Below are 23,554 nucleotides of genomic sequence, written 5' to 3' on the forward strand. Positions count from 1 at the left end.
ACTATTCATTAAAGTCGCATTAAGTAACTAACGCAATTTTTTCCCCATGAACAAATACTATCTGCGCAAAAATGCAGGGGACAAGTAGTCTTTCTGTTACAACCTTAAAGGAGCTGTGCCAAGCATCTACTGTTCATATTACCTATTAGGGCATATAAATATAAGGCAGGGTTCCCCACTCAGGACCTCCCTCTATATCCCAGAATGGACAACCACATAGTAAGAGCATCTTCTGACTGGGCGGATCTTCTACTATCCTGTTATTACAAGATGATCATTTATATGAATGGCTGTTTCGTGAAACTTCATTTCTCTTGTAGCAGCCGCTGTAAGGAAAAGTCAGGCTGGCTGCACCTTTCTGCCAGCAAAATCAGCTGTATTTTGAGGATTGCCAAGAGTTGGACTTTGTTTTCACCAAGTTTCGCATTCTCAATGAGATCAAGTTCTACTATGCCCAGCATGGCAAACCATTGTTTTTTTGCACAATGCTTTGCTCAAAGTCATTCTGAAACCGTAAAGAAACACTCTCTAATTTTAACATTTTCTCTATACTTGAACTAAGGCTCCCATGCAAGTGCCTTGTTCTTCCTCTGTCCACATTTTGGGGATGTAAGATAATATAGGCAGGAAAATTTGTCCTTTGCCAGAATCATCCATCACAGTACAAGATGTTTAATTGTGATTTATCAGTCTGAAAAATGTATTTCTATTATACTAAAGTCTATGATTGTGACTTAGATAACAATCAGACTATATATTATTAGTAATCAATGTAGAAATCCAGGTAATGCCAAAGAGTTCACTTACTTTTTATTGCAACTGTTTACTGTATATTTATACGACAATAACACATCTCTCATTTATACGTCTATGTATAATTGATGGAGAATACTTTCTTCCTTGCTTATTTAGGTCAGTAAAAGTGAATCTTACTATCTTTTAATTTCCAAAGTGGAAACGATAGCCTTGTTGCTTAGTAACAGGCCTCATATGCTCATGTTTAAGGTGTACAATATTTAGAGTTGTTAGATCTTTAGTTTAATATCATTTGCTTCTTCAGTTTTATAAAATGAAACAACGTAATTCAATCCTATTTTCTAAGTAGGATCCTATAAAAGTAAAAATTACTTTTATGGGAAGCAGTATGTTACTTCCGACCTGGAAGTATTAGTAGCGTCCTAAAAGGATGAATATTTACACACAATATAAATGCATATAACACAAAAATGTAAAAAGGAAATGCAAAATGGAGAAGACAAGGAACATAACCTTGAAGTCTAAGAGATGACCCTACCTACCAGTGTTCGTCCAAATGAGGGCAACCCCATGTCAGTAACCTGGGATAACCTTGACTTTCACTAGATGGTGACAGGGAACAGTGTCAAAGGTTAGATTCCACTTAATATATAAAAAAACCTTAAGAGTACAGGGAACAAGATGTTTAAACACTAGAGATGATCGAACGTGTCCGTTACGGACACTTACGCACCCGGACACCGGCTTTCCCGAACACTTCAGTGTTCGGGCGTAAATGTTCGGGGGCCGCCGGGGGGCGGGGGTCGCCGCGGCAGCGCGGGCGGCAGCAGCGGGGAACAGGGGGGAGACCTCTCTCTCTCCCTCTCCCCCCCACTCCCCGCCGCACCCCCCCGCGCTGCCACGGCGACCGCCGAACATTTTTCGCCCGAACACGGAAGTACTCGCAAAGTTCGGTGTTCGGGCGAAAAGGGGCGGGGCCGAACATGTTCGATAATCTCTATTAAACACCCCAGATTAATAAATAAATCTCCAGCAGACTTATTTTAACTGAGACACAGATCAGGACCAGGAACCACTGACATGACCAGAAACACCTTCAGACAAAGAGTATAACCTGTTTGTGGTTAGGAGCCAGAATAAATATACACAAACTAAAGGGATTGGCTGGCTGGGATGCCTACCCCCCAGCCAACCAAGTCCATAAACCATCAGAGAAATGTCCCTGTTGGTGTCCGGTGCTAAAATATTAGTGACCATACACTGGCATGAGAATCACAAGTTCAAGTACACTCAGATGACTGAAAATAGAGTACAAATAAATCCTGATTCCCATTCGTGGCAGGCGAGCTGTGATGCAGTAGCAAACAAGTAGTTTCCAAATGTACACACCAGTGAAAATATACTCGCTCCTTAAGATGTACCCTATATAATACACATGAAAGGATGATGAGTGAATTATACTGTTATTGGTTCGTGATACAAATCATAATATTTTTTGCATTTAAAACAACAAAAATGACACTCATTATAAATGTGCACAATAATGTAATACAATAGTGGAGATTACCTAAACTAATGTGCATCCTTTTGATAAATTTGGTACAAAAAGACATATATTAAATGACTACTGGTTGAGTGACTGAATAACTCTACCCAGTGCCACCTATTACACATACTTATAGCTACTCATATAACAATCTCTGGTTCTTACCCTCATCAGAGCATGGTAGAATTCTGACTTGCTAGCTGAGAGCCGTAAAGTTGAGTCTGCAAGACCAGAACTCTACTGTGCACTGATGGGGAGAAGGAGGAAGGGGGGGGGGGGGTTGGCAAGAACTCTGAAGCAGCTGAATGTACACGGGCACCCTGGTATAGCTCACATCTCTAATCATGTTACAGGGCTTGTTGAAATGTTACTTATTGAGTCATAGGGTAGCTACCATCCAATGGTTGGTGATATGGGGAATTACTCCCTCCATTTTTATCAGCAGACATTGCATAGCCTATAAGATTTCCTACACCCTCAGGGTCTTCTTCACAAGGAGAGACATCACCACCTCACACTCATGACTACTTATTAATCTCCTCTACTAGGATAAAGGGCTTTGTAAACATTGTATTAAATCATTGTGAGTTAATAGTGGAACACCATCAATTATATAGAGCAGCTACACAAAGTTCTTGCTCTACCGGTATCAATTTCTACAACCGCTTTGCACTACAGGACATACATGTAAGTCCTATGTGAGCAGGGTTATTATGGCTCGAGCTTGGAAGCCGAGTCCACTCCATACACTGTCGCTGTTGACTGTCCTTGACGCTGGACACCTGACCGCAACAACCAGGATCAGGGTTTCTGCTGAACGTGGCTGTTAACCCTTTAAATGTTGGTGTCAATTCTGAGAGCATCATTTAAATGGCCTAATATGCAACTGGAAGTCCTGAAAGAACCCTCCATGATGAGATTACAAGGTGCAGGTATCATGGCAGCCCGGGGTCTTGTGAAGGCCTCCACAGCTACCACATATTTATGCCTATTAGGACTTTCTTGTGGCCTGTCTTAATACAAAGCCGTGAGAAATACCATATACTGGAAAACAGAAGTTTTTCTGTAAATGGTATAAGTTATCAAACAATCACAAGTTCAAATCCACTTAGGGGACTGAAAAAATATATATAAGTAAAATTTTGTTTGTTATTGTAAAAAATAAAGCATGATAAAAGTTTAAAAAAACTTTTACTGATATCTGTCTGTGAAAGTCAAACTTTGTTTGTTCTTCATAGGCTCATACATGCCTTGACGGATCTCAATCAAAGTTGGTAAACTAAGTCTTCATGTTCCAATGTAAAATACTATGGAAGGGGGGTTGTTTTTACTGTTTGTTGCTTATAGCAACCAATTCCAGCATAGCTTTCATTTTACTAAAGCAGTTTAAGGAATGATGATTGGTTACTATTTGCAACAAACACTGTTTTTCCATCATTTCAATTCATGAGGCCTATTGTACAATCTGTGGTAAAATAAGATGCTTTGTAATTCAGTGTGGTGAATAATTTAAATGTGTGATGATCCGGAATGCCTCCAAAAACAAGTGAAACTCATTGGAGAAGTCTAGTCAAAAGCAAAGAAAGTAAAATTACTGCAAGTGAGTGAGACAAGTGACCAATGACTTAAGAATAATTGGGAAAGAGCCACTACATCGAGGGCTGCAGAGACCTTGAAAAAGCATTAGGCCCAAATTCAAAAAGAGAGGGGAAGAGCCAGAGCATCAAGGGCTTTAGAAACCACAGAACAGCATGAAGCTCAAATTCAAAAAGAAAGAGACAGAAATAGTGCGTCAAGGGCAGCAAGGCTACCCAGGCAATGTTGGGTATATAAGCCAGTTTATAACAAAAGATAAAAGCAAAAAGAGACAAAAACATTTTGTATCACTGCATCCATAAAAATCCAATCTATCAAAGTATGGCATCATTTATCTTGCATGGTGACCAATGTCAGAATAAAAATGCACGACACCAGAATTGCGCATTTTTGGTCACACTGTTTCCAAGAAAAATTGTAAGAAAAAGGGATCAAAAAGTCATATGTACTGAAAAAATTGCACCAATAAAAACCACAGCAAGTCCCGCAAAAAAAATTAGCCCCCACACAGTTATATTGACGGAAAAATAAAAAGGTTATGGTGGTGATAAGGTGTCATCAGAATTTTTTTTTTTATTAAAGATAGTATTTTTTTAAAGTTGTACAACAACAAACCTAAATAAATGTGTTTTTTCTTATAGTACTGGCCCACAGCATAAAGATATAATGTATTTTTTGCTGTAGTGTGTACGCCGTAAAAGCAAGACCTCTCAAAGATGGCGCAATTTTGGTTTTTCCTATGTCACTCCACAACTCGATTTTTTTCCGGGACAAATTATCAGACTGCTACATTGATGAAAAATGAAAAATAAAAACAAAAAAATAGCCGCATCCTTAAGGGGTTAAAAATGCTCTAGAACAATTTCCTGCATCCTTTTAAAATAATGTCTCCTTAATAAATCATATTTTGTCCAGCATTATGTGTCGAGATAATAATAATAGTACTGCACCAACCAATACCACCTTCAAATATTGAAATTCAAGTAGTTCTCTAAATGGGAAATAGCTGAAACATCTTTCCAGATTATAACGTACCAATACATAACAACGTAGTGTTTATAATATACATTATTTAAAACCTAAAATTGTTCATATTTTTTAAAAGATAAGAGCAGAAGGGAACATGAAAGAAAAAAAGGCCCTTATTGCTCTACTCATTATCTAGTTCAGGGTCTGAGGGCACACCACATGGCCATACATATGTTTGATGCACTTCGAATCCTTATGTTGTTCGCCCTTCCTTAGACCCTGCACTAGAAATAACAGTGTTCCTTTAGGCCTCAAGTCCATGGATGGGTTTGTCTTGCGGAACCCGCATGGGAGATCCGCAAATCTAGCCACCCATAGAGAAGTTATGGGCGTCCGCAAATTAATTTAAGCATGTGGATTTGTTTTGCCGACCATTTGGTCTGTAAAACAAATCCCAGCATGCTCCATTTTTGTGCGGATCCCGCACTGACAGCTTCCATTGAAGTCAATGGAAGCCATCCGATCTGCAGCATGTCCACAACTGACACTGCGGATGTGCCACAGATCTCGTGTGGAAGCAGGAGTTTTTAAAAAAACTGTACTGCCCATGTCCGATGGCAAGCCATCAGGACAATGCGCAGTACAGCGAACCTGGAAGAGATCCACGCGGACAACACAGTCGGGTAAAAACAGGTAAACTTGGGTCACTTGCCGTGGTTAGGGCTGGTTTCTCTGCGGGGTTTCCCACACGGAATCCAACCCGCCTGTGGACATGAGGCCTTAAACGTCATACACAAGTATCATCAACAGTTTTGGACTGGACCAGTATTTGGGCAACCAAACAATACATCCACCGGCTAGCATGTTTTTATACATTGCGCCACAAAGTATGTTATACTTTGCTAAGTTTTAAAACTCTGTATTTTAAATTTTGACATCAATGTAGATGGGAACAATCAGATTGATTTATTTTTATGTTGCCCAGGACAGATTCATAAGCCATGACAACCAACATTACTTTCCAGAATTATCTGACATCTATCATCATGTACTTTGTATAGAGAAATAAGAAAACACAATGAAATCCAGCCCTCCACTGTTTTTACACCTGTCTATTCATGTGATAAATACTGTTGCTACTGAAATCTAATTAAGTTTTCACACTGAACCTAAGTAATGAAGCAATTAACAAGGATTCCCAAGGATAAAGGGAAATTAAAAATAAAACATGACAATGTTCTGTGTCCAGAATCTTGTCATTCAAAACCCATGGAATGACTAAATTATAGCATGTTATGGAACGCCATCTGCAAGGTGTATTACTGATGCCTGATTACAATCCATGCATACTTTGATATACTAGACATTATGCTAAAGGTGAACTCTGTTTGGAAATACTTTAGATGAGACATAACTAGACATATGCTAATATAATGATAATATCACAAACACTGTCTCAATTTATGGGAGTGTTGTGATAATCTATCGTAAGGCTACAGAGATTTTCTAATTCCCTGTCCTTTGCCCTGCAGACCATAGTAACATAGTGTGTAAGGCTGAAAAAAGACATGTTGTCCATCCAGTTCAGCCTATTACCTCCAGTGTTGATCCAGAGGAAGGCAAAAAAAAACCAATGAGGTAGAAGCCAAATTTTCCCATTTAAGGAACAAAAAATCCTTCCTGACTCCAATCTGGCAATTGGACTAATACTTGGATCAACAACCCATTTGAAGTTATTAATGATTATAATATTGTATTGCTCAAGAATGGTGGTCAGCGGGAAGATTACAGATTGTAATTGTTTTATGGTGGTTGCCATGGCAAGATTAAATGGGTTCACATACATATAGGCCAAATATTAATCAAGTTTACTTAGGCCCCCTGTCCACAGGCGTAGCAGATGTCCACCACGGGAGCCGCCACCCGGGAGCAGGAGCCGGCAGACAGATCTCCGCAGTCAGCCTATCTGACAGATAGGCTGACCGCGGAGAATCGCGGCAATTCGCAGCATGCTGCCATTTTCTGTCTGCAAGCGGAGAATCGGAGTGATTTTCCGCTCATGGACAGGGGAGCCGCACTCTCCATTGAACGCTATGGAGAGCGTTCACTGCGTTCCCCGCGGCCGGATTATTGCCGCGGCGAACGCAATTCAAACCCGCCCGTGGACAGGCAGCCTTAAGGTGATAAAAATAGATGTATGACTCTACTTGATATTTCTACTAATTATCCAATGAGACATTTAATAAATATACTGCCAGGTGTTGTGAAGCAAAGTTTTTTATCCAGCCTAAACAGGTATGTGTGCACAGTGCACAGGTATACTACTCCATAAGTTAGGTTTGCTTTTCTGGGCTCTGTGAGCTAGAACTCTACTTTCTATTTTGAATTTAAAGAAATAAAAGTCAGAAATGCTCCATGCGTACACAGTAACTTACAGCAACATGTTTTATCTCGTAGACCGATGGAGAGAAAGCCATTTGTAGTTTTATGAAGTTTTGTGAAGCTTCATTTTAGTGGATAGAGGCATCATAAATTGCAGCCTATTTCCTGCTGCCAAGTTTACAGTAAAAAAAAAAATGTTGAGTTTAAAATTCATTCTACATCTATAAATTGTTATTGGAATGTTATGTTTTCATAGAAATAACCCTTGGGAGATTCTAAGCAAAATGTACCAGAATTTTGGAGGAAATTGCACTAAAAAGTGTCACACATGGCAAGTGCCAACTTTATTATGCGTCTTAGGCCATTTTTATACCTTCCTCAACAGGTTTGAAAGTTTACAGAAAAAGGAACGTGGTAAAAGAGTTGTAAAATGCTCCAGCTGTGTTAACACCATGTGCCATTTTTTGGGTGAAAAACGTTGTTGAGTATTCCAGCCACTAGCTGGAGTAACCCCCCAGTCACATTAAAATAGAAAAAACTCTCCAGAAAATATAGTTTTTTTCATTGCAGATTTTGAATTTTTTTGTCTCATGTAAAAATATTCAATGCATAACACAATCACCTTATGTCAATTTTTAACCCTTTTAGTGACATAACTAATATTTAATCTTTAGAATCCATAAATTATTTCCCTGTTTGTGTTACAGTGGTCATAGCGGTTTTATTTATTTTTTGCCAATGTAGCTGTATGAGACCATGTATTTTGCAGAACAAGTTCTAGTTTTATAGAAACCCATTTTGAATATATACAATATATTAAATAACTTCTATTCATTTTTCTCACTATATATTTCTTCTTATTTTCTCAATATTTAATGCATTGCGTAAGGGGAAAAAATGACTTTTTTTGGAAAAAAATTTAGATGCCGCTGTCAGCAACGACTGCAACATTTGTGGGAGTGATTAGATGAGCAAGTGCTCATCTTACAATGTTGATGCAGAGTAAGGCCTTAGTCAGACGGGCGTTTTTTCGCGCGATTTGCGGATCGCATGACGGATGCGCATCCGCAAATCGCGTGACCGGTGCGCGCAAGTCGCCCGCAAATCGCCCGAAAATCTGCTCCTAGCCGCGTTTCATTAGAAACGGGCCGGAGCTGTCCAGCGCATTGCATTCAATGGAGACGGCAATAGAGCCGCCTCCATTTAAAGCAATGCGCTGCGGGCGAGCCCGGGATGAATTGTCGGTAAGGGCTTAAATATATAAGCCCTTCCCTGCAATTCATCCTAAAATGCGTTAAAATAAAAAACAAATTGTATACTCACCTTCTCCCGGCAGCCGGAGCTCCGCACGGCCGTCCTGCAGTGGGTGTGAAGGGGGTGTGAGTCAGACCTGCCCCCTGATTGGCTCAGCGTTGAGCCAATCAGAGGCATGCCTCACTCACACCCATTCATGAATTCATGAATGGATGTGAGTCAGACCTGCCCCTGATTGGCTCAGCGCTGAGAGGCAACAGTCACTCACCCATTCATGAATTCATGAATGGGTGTGTGAGTGAAACCGGCCTCTGATTGGTCAGGGCTGTGACCAATCAGAGGCAGATCATTCAGCAGGCGGGGATTTTAAAGCCCCGCCGGCTGAATAGTGCCGAGAAGCAGTTCAGGAGAACTGACAGCGGCCGCGGCTGGACTCCGGCTGCAGCGGAAAGGTGAGTATACAATTTTTTTTTTATTTTAACACATTTTAGGATGAATTGCAGGGAAGGGCTTATATATTTAACCCCTTCCCGACAATTCACCCCGCGCACGCCGGCAGCCCATTGCTTTCAATGGAGCGGCTGTATTGCCGCTCCATTGAATTCAATGGGCAAACATCGTTCTTCTCTGTCGGACGAGCGCATAAAAAGCGCTCATGTGTCCGATACCATTGCAAAGCAATGGTTTTATAAAATCGCCGGACGCATGCGCATGCGCAAATCGCGGCTAAAAACGCCCGTCTGACTAAGGCCTCAGGCAAAAAAAAACATGTCGTAGAAGTCAATTTCCTTATTATAGGGAAAAAAATGTGTGGCTGTATTATCATGCAATTTGTGGGCATTTGGCTGCATTAGGAACCTTCTGGAGGCCAAGTTAGTGAACCTAATTTTTACTCCCATTGACTATAATGGGAATTGGGATTATGTCATCCCAATTCCTAATTATTTTTGGAAATTTGGGTCGATCGCTCCGCCCTGATTATTGTAATAATTACTCATTACTAACAGATATATTTCCAACTTGACAACCAACGTGCCTTGTCACAAATCCAACACTGTTTTGTATTGAGGATATGGATGTTCCATGATTGGACTGGCGGCATAGAATTTCAACCTGAACCTTATTGAACCTGTTTTGAAAAACTGGAACGTCGGGTCAGGAAATATGAACAGCATCTATTTTCTTTGAGATAACTCATCAGATGTTGTGAGAATATTTAGAGGGAAATACCAACTGACGTGTATCATATCTTAGTAGAAAGTATGCCATGGAGAGTATCCAGTGTCATTAGGGCCAAAGAAGGCCCCACTAAGTATTGACATGTGTAAATTAATACTACTTTTGATTTTTGCTCAGCTGTCCAATTACTTTTGGTAGGATAGTGTGTATTTGTATCTAGTATTAAAAGACTCTAAACCAACTTTACATCATATACTATTTCTATGTTACTATTTATATTATAGCCTTGCTCAGATTACCCACAATACCCTGTTTGTTCAGTGTCTACATATAGCTTGCTTTGGTGATTTGCAGTCTGCAAAGCTGAGTATGGTATATTTTAGTGAAATAAGTTATGGTGCTTACAGGACAGGGGCCGAGGAGTCCAAGTGTGTTCTTTTTATTCTTACTTGTCCACCATTCCTGTGGTGTCACCCCAGAAAGTCATTGCCTGGTATGTCAGCATGACTCTTTTTTTAAGTCAGTGTGCACTGTGAAAAGACAGACAAGGTGCTGGCTTCCCAGGGTGACAACACAGGAATAGCAAACCTCCTAAGTATAAAAAGTAAACCTCTGGACTCCTTAAGACCCTTTTACACACAAAGATGATCGCTCAAAAGATGGCTTGTTTTGAGCGATCATTTTGCATAAACTACTAATTGGTACTAATGCCAATTAGTAGCTTATTAATGCATGTGAGCTGCTGGGAGCTATATTCAGAGAGCAGTGGGTGGTCTGTTCTCTGAATACATTCCCTTTGTTCTGCCAGGGGGCTGACAGCTGAGACAATGTTATCAGCGCTCCCCGGACAGAACACAGCATGAAGTCCCTGCTATTAGCTCTTCTGCTGAACGATGGATTTTATTCCTAACATAAAATCATCATTCGGCAGAAAAGTGAAAGATGGGCACATTTACACGCAACAATTATCACTCACAAGATGGCTTTTTAGCGAATTTTGAGCAATAATCGTGTGTAAAAGGGCCTGTAGCCCCTGTCCTATAAACATGACAGGACATGACCCTTTAAGCTTAGTTATACAAGCTAATTTTCTTCTTTTTATGTGCTTTTTATACTTTAGGAATAGGTTATGAAATTTAGCCAAGATAAATAATGCCAACACAATTGATTTCTATAGGATGTTAGTGTTTCTTAAAAAGTTACCTAGATAAAGCACTAGGCCACAATGTAATATACATGCTGCTAACAGTTCAATCACAGCAAAGTAACAATACAGGACTCTATATATTTAAAGTGCTGATACTGTTTTCCTTCCAAATGACAGCACTGACAGATGGACCAAAAAGCTCTATAGACATTTCAACACAGCAACAGAAAAGGAGACTGCTGGAAGCTGTCCTCCATGCAGCCGGCTGAGAATGATGAATAGAGTGTGATTATATGTGACAGGTATTAATATGACCATTCATTTACCACTGAACACCTGCAGCACACTTTAATAAATGGGATACAATAAGCGGATTATTTGCCAGCAAAGGGAAGTGAGAATCCTCCCCAAGATTTTTGTATAGGCGCACTAAAGGTTACAGGTTAAACAACATAAAACAACACGTCGGAGAATATAATGAAGGATTTTCCGACTGAAGAGGGTTTTACATTTTGGAAAGGCATATAACATTTTCTGCAATTTATTTTACCCTGAATCAAATTAATATCTGGATTGTCGTTTTACATTGAGTGGATTCAGTTACTAATTTATTTTAAGCTGAAATGTAATATGGCTGAAATGAACAGTGCGCTGCGCCTGTGTTAAGGTCAGTGGTTTAGAAAGGAAAGCACACACTGTAATTTAGAGAATTATGCTGTTGGCTGCTCGGTGATACAGTAGGGGGCATTTATGAAAAATGTTCATTTGAGGTTTTGTGCAGAGAAGAAAAAGTAGCTATAGAATTACAGTACCAGTGGTTTTTACTTACAATGTCAGTGAAATTCAGAGACTGTTGAACTACAATCACTGAATCATAATTTTAAAGTTAGATATAGTAAATGTAAGGGTAAGCTCACATAATGTCTGAAAGCATTCATAGAGACCCAGTGTATGCCAAAAGAGTGGGCTTTCGGCAGACGCTGGGCCAGTATGCATAGTAGACTATATTATTGCTTGTGGAGACATACAGCAAAAAAAGTATACCCATGGATAAATATATATAATTTTCCAATGAGGTTGTATGGGTTATGGATGCCACTGCATGCCTACAAAATACTAGTCTTTTGGTGTAGGCATATGTCAAGAAATACTCCTGAGGTCTACCTCCAATGAAAGGTTCTAACTCCATGTAAAAAGAGACAGTCGTTAAAGGTTAGTTTCCAATATGGCTTTGCTCATGAGTGGCTCGAGTATGTTATAACAAGGTATGATGAGTTTAAATACAGTATCCTAATTTGGTAGATAGTCTTCCTTTATGTATAATAGGGGAAGAACAGCTATAGACAAACAAGACCCATCATTACTATAAAAAAAGATTTTTACTAAAACCATTACATTTCCCCAAGTTAAAGTGTTTTCCAAGGAAATACTATTGATGACCTATCCACAGGATCGTCATCAATAGTTGATCGGCTGGGGTCCACCACCTGGGACCACAGCAGATCAGTTGATCAAGCGCCCGCTGTCAGCATCACTATTTACTGGGGAAGCTGCTGCTCTGTCCTGTGTGTAGTGGCTGGCACTTTTAACTGCAGGCACAGCGCTCATTAACATCAATGTGATGGCGCCAAAACCCTTCCCAGATGGATGAATAACTATAATTGCTTTTCTGAAGTTATGGCTAATGTCCTTTTTTGCTGATCATGTAATTTCTTCTAGGCATGCTGTACAGTATGCACACACTGGCTATGACTAAGGATGCTGAATTATGTCAGAAATGAATCAGCAAAATGAATATATTTTTTTCAATACTCTAAAAAATGTTTTTAATTACTTTGTAAGGCCTTAGTCAGATGGGCGTTTTTTCGCGCGCTTTGCGCATGCGCATGCGTCCGGCGATTTTATAAAACCATTGCTTTGTAATGGTATCGGACACATGAGCGCTTTTTATGCGCTCGTCCGATAAATTATAGAACAGAAATCGCAGATCGCACCGGTCACGCGATTTGCGGATGCGCATCCATCATGCGATCCTCAAATCGCGGCAAAAAACGCCCGTGTAACTAAGGCCTAATAAAGGTTTTTGCTTTTCAATATATTTTTTGCCAAACTTCTGGATGAGCTAGACTTTTTCTATTCCATTACAGATCTGAGTACTCCAAACATTAAACTGCAAAAAGTTCTGCTTTTACAGAAGTATTCCTGCTTCTTGATGACATCTAATCTTGTACATTTGATTGGGAAGACCTATTGTGATTTCTAAATGTTGATTTTTTAAAAATAACTATATAGCTGCTGATTATCATATAATTGCTATTTAAATCCTGAGAAATACTTTCTTTTCCATATCTCTATATATGGGATGAGGGTAGTGCAGAGTATTGAAAGTTGTCAACTAAGCTAATGGACATATAATAACAAATTCTGTCTTTAGGCAAACCCTCTTTAAATTATGAATGTAAACCAGAAACAATTGCACTAGGGGGCTATTTTGGAACATGCCATATATGTTAATGGCTCCATCACTATGGGTTGAGTGAGACTATGTGGTCAGTTCCATGACTCACTTTATTTTAAAGGTTGTGTACAAATGGATGCATGACTCCTTGGACTCATTACCATAAAGTGTGCACTCCTGAATGACACCTCACCTAAAAGATGTCCTAACGTGAAGAGGGTCTATTTGGTGACAATGTCTGTTTAATATGCTAGCCGGACATGCTTAATTAAAAATTCCATAATTCAATAGTCTATTTTTTATTATATTATTCTAATTTCCTTTTGTACATTAATTTTTCCATGTCTCTACATTCTTTTGAAATGAACTACATGCTTTACAATTCAGCAAGGAATAGCATTCACAAGTTACTTTCACAGATTATTTTTACTTGTCATTTTCTTTATTCGCCCGAACAATCCACTGCCTAGTGAAGGTTATAATTACCATTTTTGAGCTATTATGAAAGTTCTTTTGTCTGTAGATGCTAACACATTTTCCCAATGCCTTTCTTTTTTTCCTTTTAAATGTGTTATCTCCAGTTGGTTTCATAGTATATCGTTTTCCTAATTTGGGAAAGTATAGACATTACAAATCTTGAATGGGTAGTTAAATTGCTCACTGTCATATCAATTAATTTGTTAGTGGAGAACAGAGGGAGATAGGGAAATAATGTATTTGATTATTTTTATCTTGGCAGCTAATTATCTATTTGTGCTACTGATGTAAAATTCATTGTAGAAGAGTTTTGAATTTGAAGTTGCAATTATAAAGGCTATTATACAAATAGAAATATTTATACATTTGTAGCAATAGCTCTAATATACTGAAATAGAGAAGAAAGTCATTGATATTTGTACCTGAAATAATGAAGGAGTAGACATTAATAATTACATCTTATTACTTGTACCAATGTAATGAAATACAAAATAACAGTTCAGTTGACGAGTTCAATTGGAGAAAAGCAAAATGTCACAGAAAAAAATACAGCAGCCCTTTGTGTTACAACGGCCTCAGGTTACAATGTTGTCAACTTATAATGGCTTTTTCTAAGTTATCGTAACCTGGAGCCACATTTCGCATAGTGACACAAACATTACCAATCTATAGCGCAAGTGATTAGGTAGAAGACCCAGCCAAATAGCATGAACATTTCACTGTTAAAATGCCTGTGATTGGCCACATTGTTTAGCAAATAAGCACATCACATTGGGGCCAAGTAGAGACAATTGGCAGACATTGCAATGAATGGCCGTCTAATAGTGCCTTTCTGTTACATGTCCTATACTAGTCTATCTGTGTGCCAGGAATAGTTGTTCCTTTGGATACTAGATGATGGCAGCTTTATTTTGTGATTACTCTACATTGTATTTAATTTTCAGGATTTGAAGAATCTCCTGCCCTTAACAAAAACGAATTATAGCTTCCAGCAGCTCTTTCTAATGTTTATATGTAAGGACTTGTTAGTTGTCTGTTTTGTCTTTTTTTCTCCTCATATTTACTTTATATTGGGAATGCAATTTTGGTTATTTTGGCAGCAAATACTAGTTTTTCATACTTCTAAGGTTTCCAATTACAATATTTTTAAAGCACACACCTGTGAACAAATAAATGTTGTAACTTAAAGGAGATGTCCCGCGCCGAAACGGGGTTTTTTTTTTTTAAACCCCCCCCCCGTTCGGCGCGAGACAACCCCGATGCAGGGGTTAAAAAAACCACCCGCACAGCGCTTACCTGAATCCCGGCGGTCCGGTGACTTCAATACTTACCGCTGAAGATGGCCGCCGGGATCTTCTACCTTCGTGGACCGCAGCTCTTCTGTGCGGTCCACTGCCGATTCCAGCCTCCTGATTGGCTGGAATCGGCACGTGACGGGGCGGAGCTACACGGAGCCGCTCTCTGGCACGAGCGGCTCCATAGAAGAAAGCTGAAGACCCGGACTGCGCAAGCGCGGCTAATTTGGCCATCGGAGGCCAAAAATTAGTCGGCTCCATGGAGACGAGGACGCTAGCAACGGAGCAGGTAAGTATAAAACTTTTTATAACTTCTGTATGGCTCATAATTAATGCACAATGTACATTACAAAGTGCATTATTATGGCCATACAGAAGTGTATAGACCCACTTGCTGCCTCGGGACATCTCCTTTAAGGGGCTAATGTATCATTCAATTATTATAATATTCAAGAATATTATGACATGCTATCTTTGCAAAACTACAAGCATCTTATATACAAACTGGGGAGATTTCTCAATAAAATTATGACAGTTTTTTTGGTGCAATCACATTTAAAATGGTATTAGGCAAGAATGAAGGCTCTCTGAGACTATAAATTACATAACCAAAAACCTTAGTTTGATTAGTTTGATACAGCAGGGGACTCAGGCTCCGCTCACTGGTGGTAGTGCAGAGCTGTGAGAGTGCCCCCTTGCCATACTGTATTGTACAGAGGTGGGTGCTTACACAGCTCTCCCACCAGCACTGGTGAAGGGAGCCTGTGTTCCTGGCAGTGCCACCACCTTGTCCCTAAAGTTTACAGTGCAGTGCTATACATACTAAATACACAAGCGATTCCCACTAAGCTGCTAGTAGTGGGCATCAATTGGGTACTGAATGTGAACACTGTGGGGTAGTTTTAATTTTGCAACTTTCATAGAATAAGGACTTTAACTATGGGTACCACAGAGAAAATGCTGCATTTCATGTAAAGTGAATGAAATCAAATAAAATTTAAAGTTACAAATTTAATGGCTAAGAAATCAAAAAGAAAAAAAAAAACTTTACAGTAGATGGAACACCATCCGACACAGCAGCCCTCTTTTACAGTAATGCTCTTTTTAGACAGAACGATTCTTATTTGAACAGGTGCACGAGCGAGTGAGGTCACTGCTAGCTATTTGCACTCGCGCAGTTTGTTTAAATAGGCAGGTCATTGCTGACAATTGCTCACTTTTCAGTCACTTATTGTTCAGCGCTTCACATTCCGATGTGAAACACTCAGTGGGGAATGTTTAGGCGTAACAAGAAGTGAGCGAACCAGCGATGATTTTTATGCAGGCTGAAACTGAGCGGCAAACGAAAAGCAAATGAAAAGTGCACAATGGCTCGCATTTAGGTGTAACAATTATTGCCCACTTTTATTCATTTCAGCGCATTACGCAGTCGTTACGTGTAAATGGGCCTTAACTCTATCTGCCTGGCTGCTAGCTACAGTAATTTTTTTACATCACCCCCACCAACTTTGAGCCATGTTCTAAATTTTACTCCCCTCCTCTATAATCCTTAAAGAAAGCTGTGCACAGCTGAGCACAAGATTGCGCCCTACTGTGCTCTGATCCACTGAAAGATATCTCTCCAAGGGGGTGGTGGGGGATGGGGGGGTTGTATTTGGCAAGGTTCAGTATAAGGGAGAAAAATATGAGGTGTTGCACATTTGTTAAGGTGCTTTTACACAGGCCAATAATTTGGATTCCCGTGATCCAGTGAGAATCTGAATGATTATTGTTCAGTGTAAAAGCATGTACCGAGTGAACGAATAAAGAGAATTAATTTGCTTCTCACCTGTCTTCAGTTTTTGCATACAGAAAATGAATGAGAGATTGGCCCACATAAACAGACAGTTGTTAATTTCTTGAAGCGTTGCTCAGCAACAGCATACACTGCCCAACCAAGAGCGATAGAGAGACAGACAAAGAGAGAGAGCAATAGGGAGACAGAGTGAGAGAGCGATAGAGACAGAGAGAGACAGACAGATCTAGAGAGCAATAAAGAGACAAACAGAAAAGTAGCAATAGCAAAACAGACAGAGAGCGATAGAGAAATAGACAGAGGGAGAATGATAGAGAAACAGAGACAAAGCAAAAGAGAGACAGACAGAAAGAGAGCATGATGGAGAGACAGAGCAATAGAGACAAATAGAGAGAGAGAGAGAGAAACAGACAGAGAAAGAGCGATACAGAGAGAGAGCGATAGACAGACAGAATGAGAGCTTTAGACAGACAGAATGAGAGAACAATAGAAAGACCCAGAGAAAGCAATAGAGAGAGAGAGAGCGATAGAGACAGCAAGAGACAGAAAAAGAACGAATGAGAGACAGAGAGACAGAGCAATACCGAGACAGAAAGAGAGAGAGACAGACAGAAACAGACAGAGCCAGACAATGAAAGAGAGAGAAAAATAGACAGAGAGATAGACAAACAGAGAGAAACACAAACAAACAGAGAGAGACCTGTAGGCTTTTTTATATTAGATATCTGCTCCATATACAAAGTGACGCTCTAAATAATCACCTAACCAAGCAGATTTAGAAGTTCACAACCACCACTTTTGAAACATTTTATATTTGTGTTGCGAACACCGTGTCAATCTAGTAAAATTAATAACTTTACATCTTTGTAACTTTATCAGTAACTTTAATGGATCAGTAACTTTACATCTCACTTGACCACCTCTGCTCTAAATATTTCATACTAAGTCTATAGCTGTCTCTGGGACTCGGGTGAACACCAATTGGTTTGGCTGTAATGTCTCTCAGAGTCTGACTATTTCAGGCCTTATCAAGTATTAGGCTCCTGATGTTCTAGATCAGTTTCTAGAGTAACACAGTGAGCCAGAGCTTTTTATAAGATATATATATATATATATATATATGGAATTTTTAGTAAGATTTCTAGCCAATACAGAGTCCATAATTTTATATCTATCATAGAGATGCATTGATGAGCAGCTTTTCTTTCTTCTGGGATAGAGCCTTGTTTCTTCTATTTTGCTTGGATTGGTGGTATATCTAAACACACCTTTTCTAGTTTCAGAGCAAATTTATATATCCTGGTCGAGCATCACAGTATGTATATATGTGTGTGTGTATATGTGTATATATATATATATATATATATATATACACACATTAAAATTACAGTCAACTGAAATCCATTTTGCTCGCCTTTTTTCCCCATTTAGCTCTAAGGGATTTTTTTTGATAATTGAATGTTTGTTTTGCATTGTCTGTCAATTAGCCTTGTTTTTAGAATTACGCAATAAATAAAATTTTCTTAGGGTGTCTTCTGTGAACAGCTTTTAAAATCAAGTGATCCCCTCTGCTTCTGTGATTTATTGACCCACAGAATAAAGTTCATACAGTATGTAATTTTTACAGCATTTACAATGTCATGAAATTGGGCTTTTGGATCTGCAACCCTGCCACTTTCAGCCACTTTCACCACCTGCGCCCTTCCTCCTGGACCAGCCATTCTGCTGCCGCCTGACAGTGCAATTCCCTGGCTCTAAACCGCTGGTCCAGGTGTGGAAGCAGTTGAACACTGCGGGCATGCACATGCAGGAGCCTTACTTCATGACATCGCTGCAGCAAGCCAATGCAGCTGCCGCCCAGGCACTGCCTAATGGTTGGGCTCCTGGATCTTTATCCCAGCAGCCTTCTCCAACAGGCATGTGCACTGTGAGCAATTACAACACATAGCAGATGTGTTATATAGACCCGTAAAGTAACATGTAGTTGCGAGAAAAAGTAAATGAATCATTTGTAGTTTCTATTTGCAATAGATTTCTGCATTGATTATTAATAAAATGTAGTCTAATTGGGTTTGTCTAAAATTTTAGATAACAATCTAACAAACCAATAAGATAAAAAACTGTTGTACCATTCATGTCTTTTATGGAGTACATTGATTAAACATCCACAGTGCAGAAAGAAAAAGTATGTGACCCTCTGTGTTAATGAGGTCTCCAAGAGCTAACTGGCAAAAGTTGTTTCAATTATTCAATAAAAGGGATATTCTAGTCACAGACTGACATTTTAAAATCTAATGTACTTCACCACAATAAGTCATTTTGTAATAGGTTCCCTGTACCTGGTCTAGATACTTTATTTTCTATGTTACTTGACCCTCTGCATGAAAAATCTCTCCACTCCATCCCCTGTCTATTGCCTCCAATATCTTGTGAGCAGTGCATGATGGGAGGACAGGAGCAGAAGCACTGTGCTGTATTGCTCATGTGCCGTTTGGAGTGCTGGAAGGTTCTGTCTGTCTGGCACTTTTAGGCTAGGGTCACACAGGGCGGATTTGTTGCGGTTTTTCCGTTGCAGTTTTGACGCAGAAGAACTGCTTCTGCGGCAAAACCGCTTCAAAGGTTAATTTGGGCTTGCAGATTTTGCTGCGGATTTTCGTGCGGAAAAATCCGCAAGCGTTTTTTTCCGCATCGCTTTTTTACTTTTGTCGCGTATTTGGTGCGGTTTTGGCTGCGTCCATAGAAGTCTATGGACAAAAAAGCGCTGCGGAAACGACCAAAGAATGAACATGCTGCATCTTTTAAAACCGCGACGCAGTTGCATTTCCGCACTGCGGCTGTGCACTACACACTGCACTTAAGCAGCACGGGGTTAGGTTTAGGGTTAGCTAAACCTAACCCTAAACCCCAACCCTAAACCTAACACTAAACACTAACCCTAAACCTAACCCTAAACCCTCAAACTAACCCTACACCTAACCCTAAACCCTAAGCCTAACCCTAAACCCTAACCCTAAACCGTAACCCTAAACCTAACCCCGTGCTGCTTAAGTGTAGTGTGTAGTGCACGTCTGCTTAACTGTAGTGTGTAGTGCACGTCTGCTGAAGGCAATGCGCGTGCACGCTGTGTAGTCACGTGGTGCCGAAGAGCCAATCAGGTGGCTCTAATCAGCAGCGCTGCTTAACCTAAGCAGTTAGTGCAAATACGCCCCCCGATCTCACCGTGGGGGGGGGGGGGGCGTGCGGGACCCCCAAACAGCGTTCGGGGCATTTAAAGGGTTAATAGCCGCGATCGGCCGAATGGCCAAGCTGTGGCAGAGAAGAATGATGTTTGCCCATTGAATTCAATGGAGCCGGCAATACAGCCAGCTCCATTGAAAGCAATGGGCTGCCGGCGATCGCGGGATGAATTGTCGGGAAGGGCTTACATATATAAGCCCTTCCCTGCAATTCATCCAGAAATGTGTAAAAATAAAAAAAATATATATACTCACCTTGTCCCAGCAGACGGAGTTCAGCGTGGCCGGCCTGCAGTGGGTGTGAGTGGGTGTGAGTGAGAGCTGCCCCTGATTGGCTCAGCGCTGAGCCAATCAGAGGCAGCTCTCTCTCACACCCATTCATGAATTCATGTGTGAGTGAGAGCTGCCTCTGATTGCCTCAGCGCTGAGCCAATCAGGGGCAGCTCTCACTCACACCCACTCACACCCACTGCAGTCCGGCCGCGCTGAACTCCGTCTGCTGGGACAAGGTGAGTATATATATATATATATTTTTTTTTTTACACATTTCTGGATGAATTGCAGGGAAGGGCTTATATATTTAAGCCCTTCCCGAAAATTCATTGTGCGATCGCCGGCAGCCCATTGCTTTCAATGGAGCCGGCTGTATTGCCGGCTCCATTGAATTCAATGCGCTGGACAGCTCCGGCCCGTTTCTATTGAAACGCGGCTAGGAGCAGTTTTTTCGGGCGATTTTTCGGCCCCGGTCACGCGATTTGCGGATGCGCATCCGTCATGCGATCTGCAAATCGCGGTAAAAAACGCCCGTGTGACTAAGGCCTTACTGTGAATGGGGGCGAATGGGCCACAATGATCCCCGATTCCACTCCGCGTCCATTCACTAGCAATGACCATTTCTGTGTGAAAGCATAGGAATGATTATCATTGGAATGACCTGTCGGGCATCTGCGCCCGACAGATTGTCCTGTGTAAATTATTCTCTTCTTCATCATAAGTAGGTGGTACCAGCCCTTCCTATTCATTTGCTGATAGCAAATTTCAAGACACTACCTCTGTTCTAGTAGTTTTCACTACAAGTCATTCTTTCACCATCCCATCTAAGTTATTGTTATTTGGAAACTTTTTGTCACTATCATCAATTTTCAATGTTCTACTATATTGACATTTAAAGCAAGAGGTGGTGCTTATCACAGGAGTGTTGTGAGCCAGCAACTCGTTCCACTATAAGTTATGCTTCTGTTTAATTTTCTCACTGATATAACTTTGGTCTATTCCTGTGGGCAGCACCTAGGGGTTTGCCTGGTTTTCATACTTTAACTCCTTCAAGTGGGATCAGGGTTTAGCTGTAGGAACACCAAGGTCATAACTCCAAGAGTAAGTTTGTTGCAGCATCCACTGACAAGAACAGGTCAGAGGTGCTGAAGCATGGTGCCAGAGGGACAGGCGCAGAGACATATGGTAGTTGATACACAGACTAAGGTGAAGACAGGCAGAGCTCTTACATAAACAGAGACAAGCAGAAAATTAGGACAAGAAGGAAATAGGCAAAATGTGGTCAAAAAAGCCAAGTTCAGGACAGAAGAAAGGGAAGTTGAATGAACAAGTACAGATCAGAACCAAGAAACAGACAGAAATCCCATAATTTGCAGTATGTGGGATCCACCAATCAGAGGCAGGTCAGACTCACACCCATTCATGAATTCATGAATGGGTGTGAGTGAGTCCTGGCTCTGATTGGCTCAGGCTGAGCCGATCAGGGGGCAGGTCTGACTCACACCCCCTTCACACCCACTGCAGGCGGCCGGGCTGAACTCCGGCTGCCGGGACAAGGTGAGTATATATATATTTTTTATTTTAACACATTTCTGGATGAATTGCAGGGAAGGGCTTATATATTTAAGCCCTTCCCGACAATTCATCCCACATTCGCCCGCAGCGCATTGCTTTCAATGGAGCCGGCTGTATTGCCGGCTCCATTGAATGCAGTGCGCTGGACAGCTCCTGCCCGTTTCTAATGAAACGCGGCTAGGAGCAGATTTTCGGGCACCGGTCACGCGATTTGCGGATGCGCATCAGTCATGCGATCCGCAAAATCGCACGAAAAAACGCCCGTCTGACTAAGGCCTAATAGCGTAAATTGCTGGAGCAGTCTTCTTTTCTGAGCCTCAGAAGCAGGTAAACTCCCTCCACCTCCCCTCTTTTTTCAGCTCCCGTAGGAGTCTATGGGAGCTTCAGTGTTTTTTGACAAAAGATAGGTCAAGACCTATCTTTTCAGCAGTGTGAAAAATCAGTGACAGAAAAAAGCTGCTAATGTTCTTTTTTTGACGGCGCAATTTTTTCACATGCCCGAAAATTTCTCAAGTGAATGAATGCATAGGAATCCAATGCTGCACATGGTTGTGGTTTTTGAACACAGCACAAATAGCTGCATATATACGCTTGTGTGATTGAGGTCTAAGAGACTCTCTCTCTCTCTGGCTTGTCTTTTAGGCAAGATTGTGCCTGCCGTATGGCGATTGTGCTTGTGGCGACTGTTCCTGCTCTGCGGTGATCGTGCCTACTTTGCAGCCTTTCAGGTATTGCATTTTTGGCTTTTTCAGTGAATATCTATGTTTTTTATCTCACTTCTGTGATTTTAAAGGGGTTGTCCCGCGCCGAAACGGTTATTTTTTTTCAATAGCCCCCCCATTCGGCGCGAGACAAACCCGATGCAGGGGTTTAAAAAAAAAAAACGGATAGTACTTACCCGAATCCCCGCGCTCCGGTGACTTCTTACTTACCTTGCGAAGATGGCCGCCGGGATCTTCACCCACGGTGGACCGCAGGTCTTCTCCCATGGTGCACCGTGGGCTCTGTGCGTTCCATTGCCAATTCCAGCCTCCTGATTGGCTGGAATCGGCACACGTGACGGGGCGGAGCTACGAGGAGCAGCTCTCCGGCACGAGCGGCCCCATTCAGAAGGGAGAAGACCGGACTGCGCAAGCGTGTCTAATCGGGCGATTAGACGCTGAAATTAGACGGCACCATGGCGACGGGGATGCTAGCAACGGAACAGGTAAGTGAATAACTTCTGTATGGCTCATAATTAATGCACGATGTACATTACAAAGTGCATTAATATGGCCATACAGAAGTGCTGAACCCCACTTGCTTTCGCGGGACAACCCCTTTAATGTAGCTAATAGTGAGATAGCATAAGTTCGTGGTTGCCTCGTTGACGGCCCATCAGCTTATGCGTCTTGTTCAAAATGCAGAACTAACACCTACATTTATTAGTGTGTATCAGTATTTTTTTGCATGCAGTTTGCTATAGATTTTGGGGGAGCCCAAGATGTCAGCCAGTCCGGCCCACTTTGGAGATACAGGGCAACCCACTGCTATATATGAAAGTTGATATGCTGTATGATGGGCTACATCCATTTTTTGCTGGCCTCTTTGGTATTGTTCACGTGCAGGCTATTTTT

The sequence above is a fragment of the Eleutherodactylus coqui genome, chromosome 5, assembly GCF_035609145.1.
Source record: "Eleutherodactylus coqui strain aEleCoq1 chromosome 5, aEleCoq1.hap1, whole genome shotgun sequence".
NCBI lineage: Eukaryota > Metazoa > Chordata > Amphibia > Anura > Eleutherodactylidae > Eleutherodactylus > Eleutherodactylus coqui.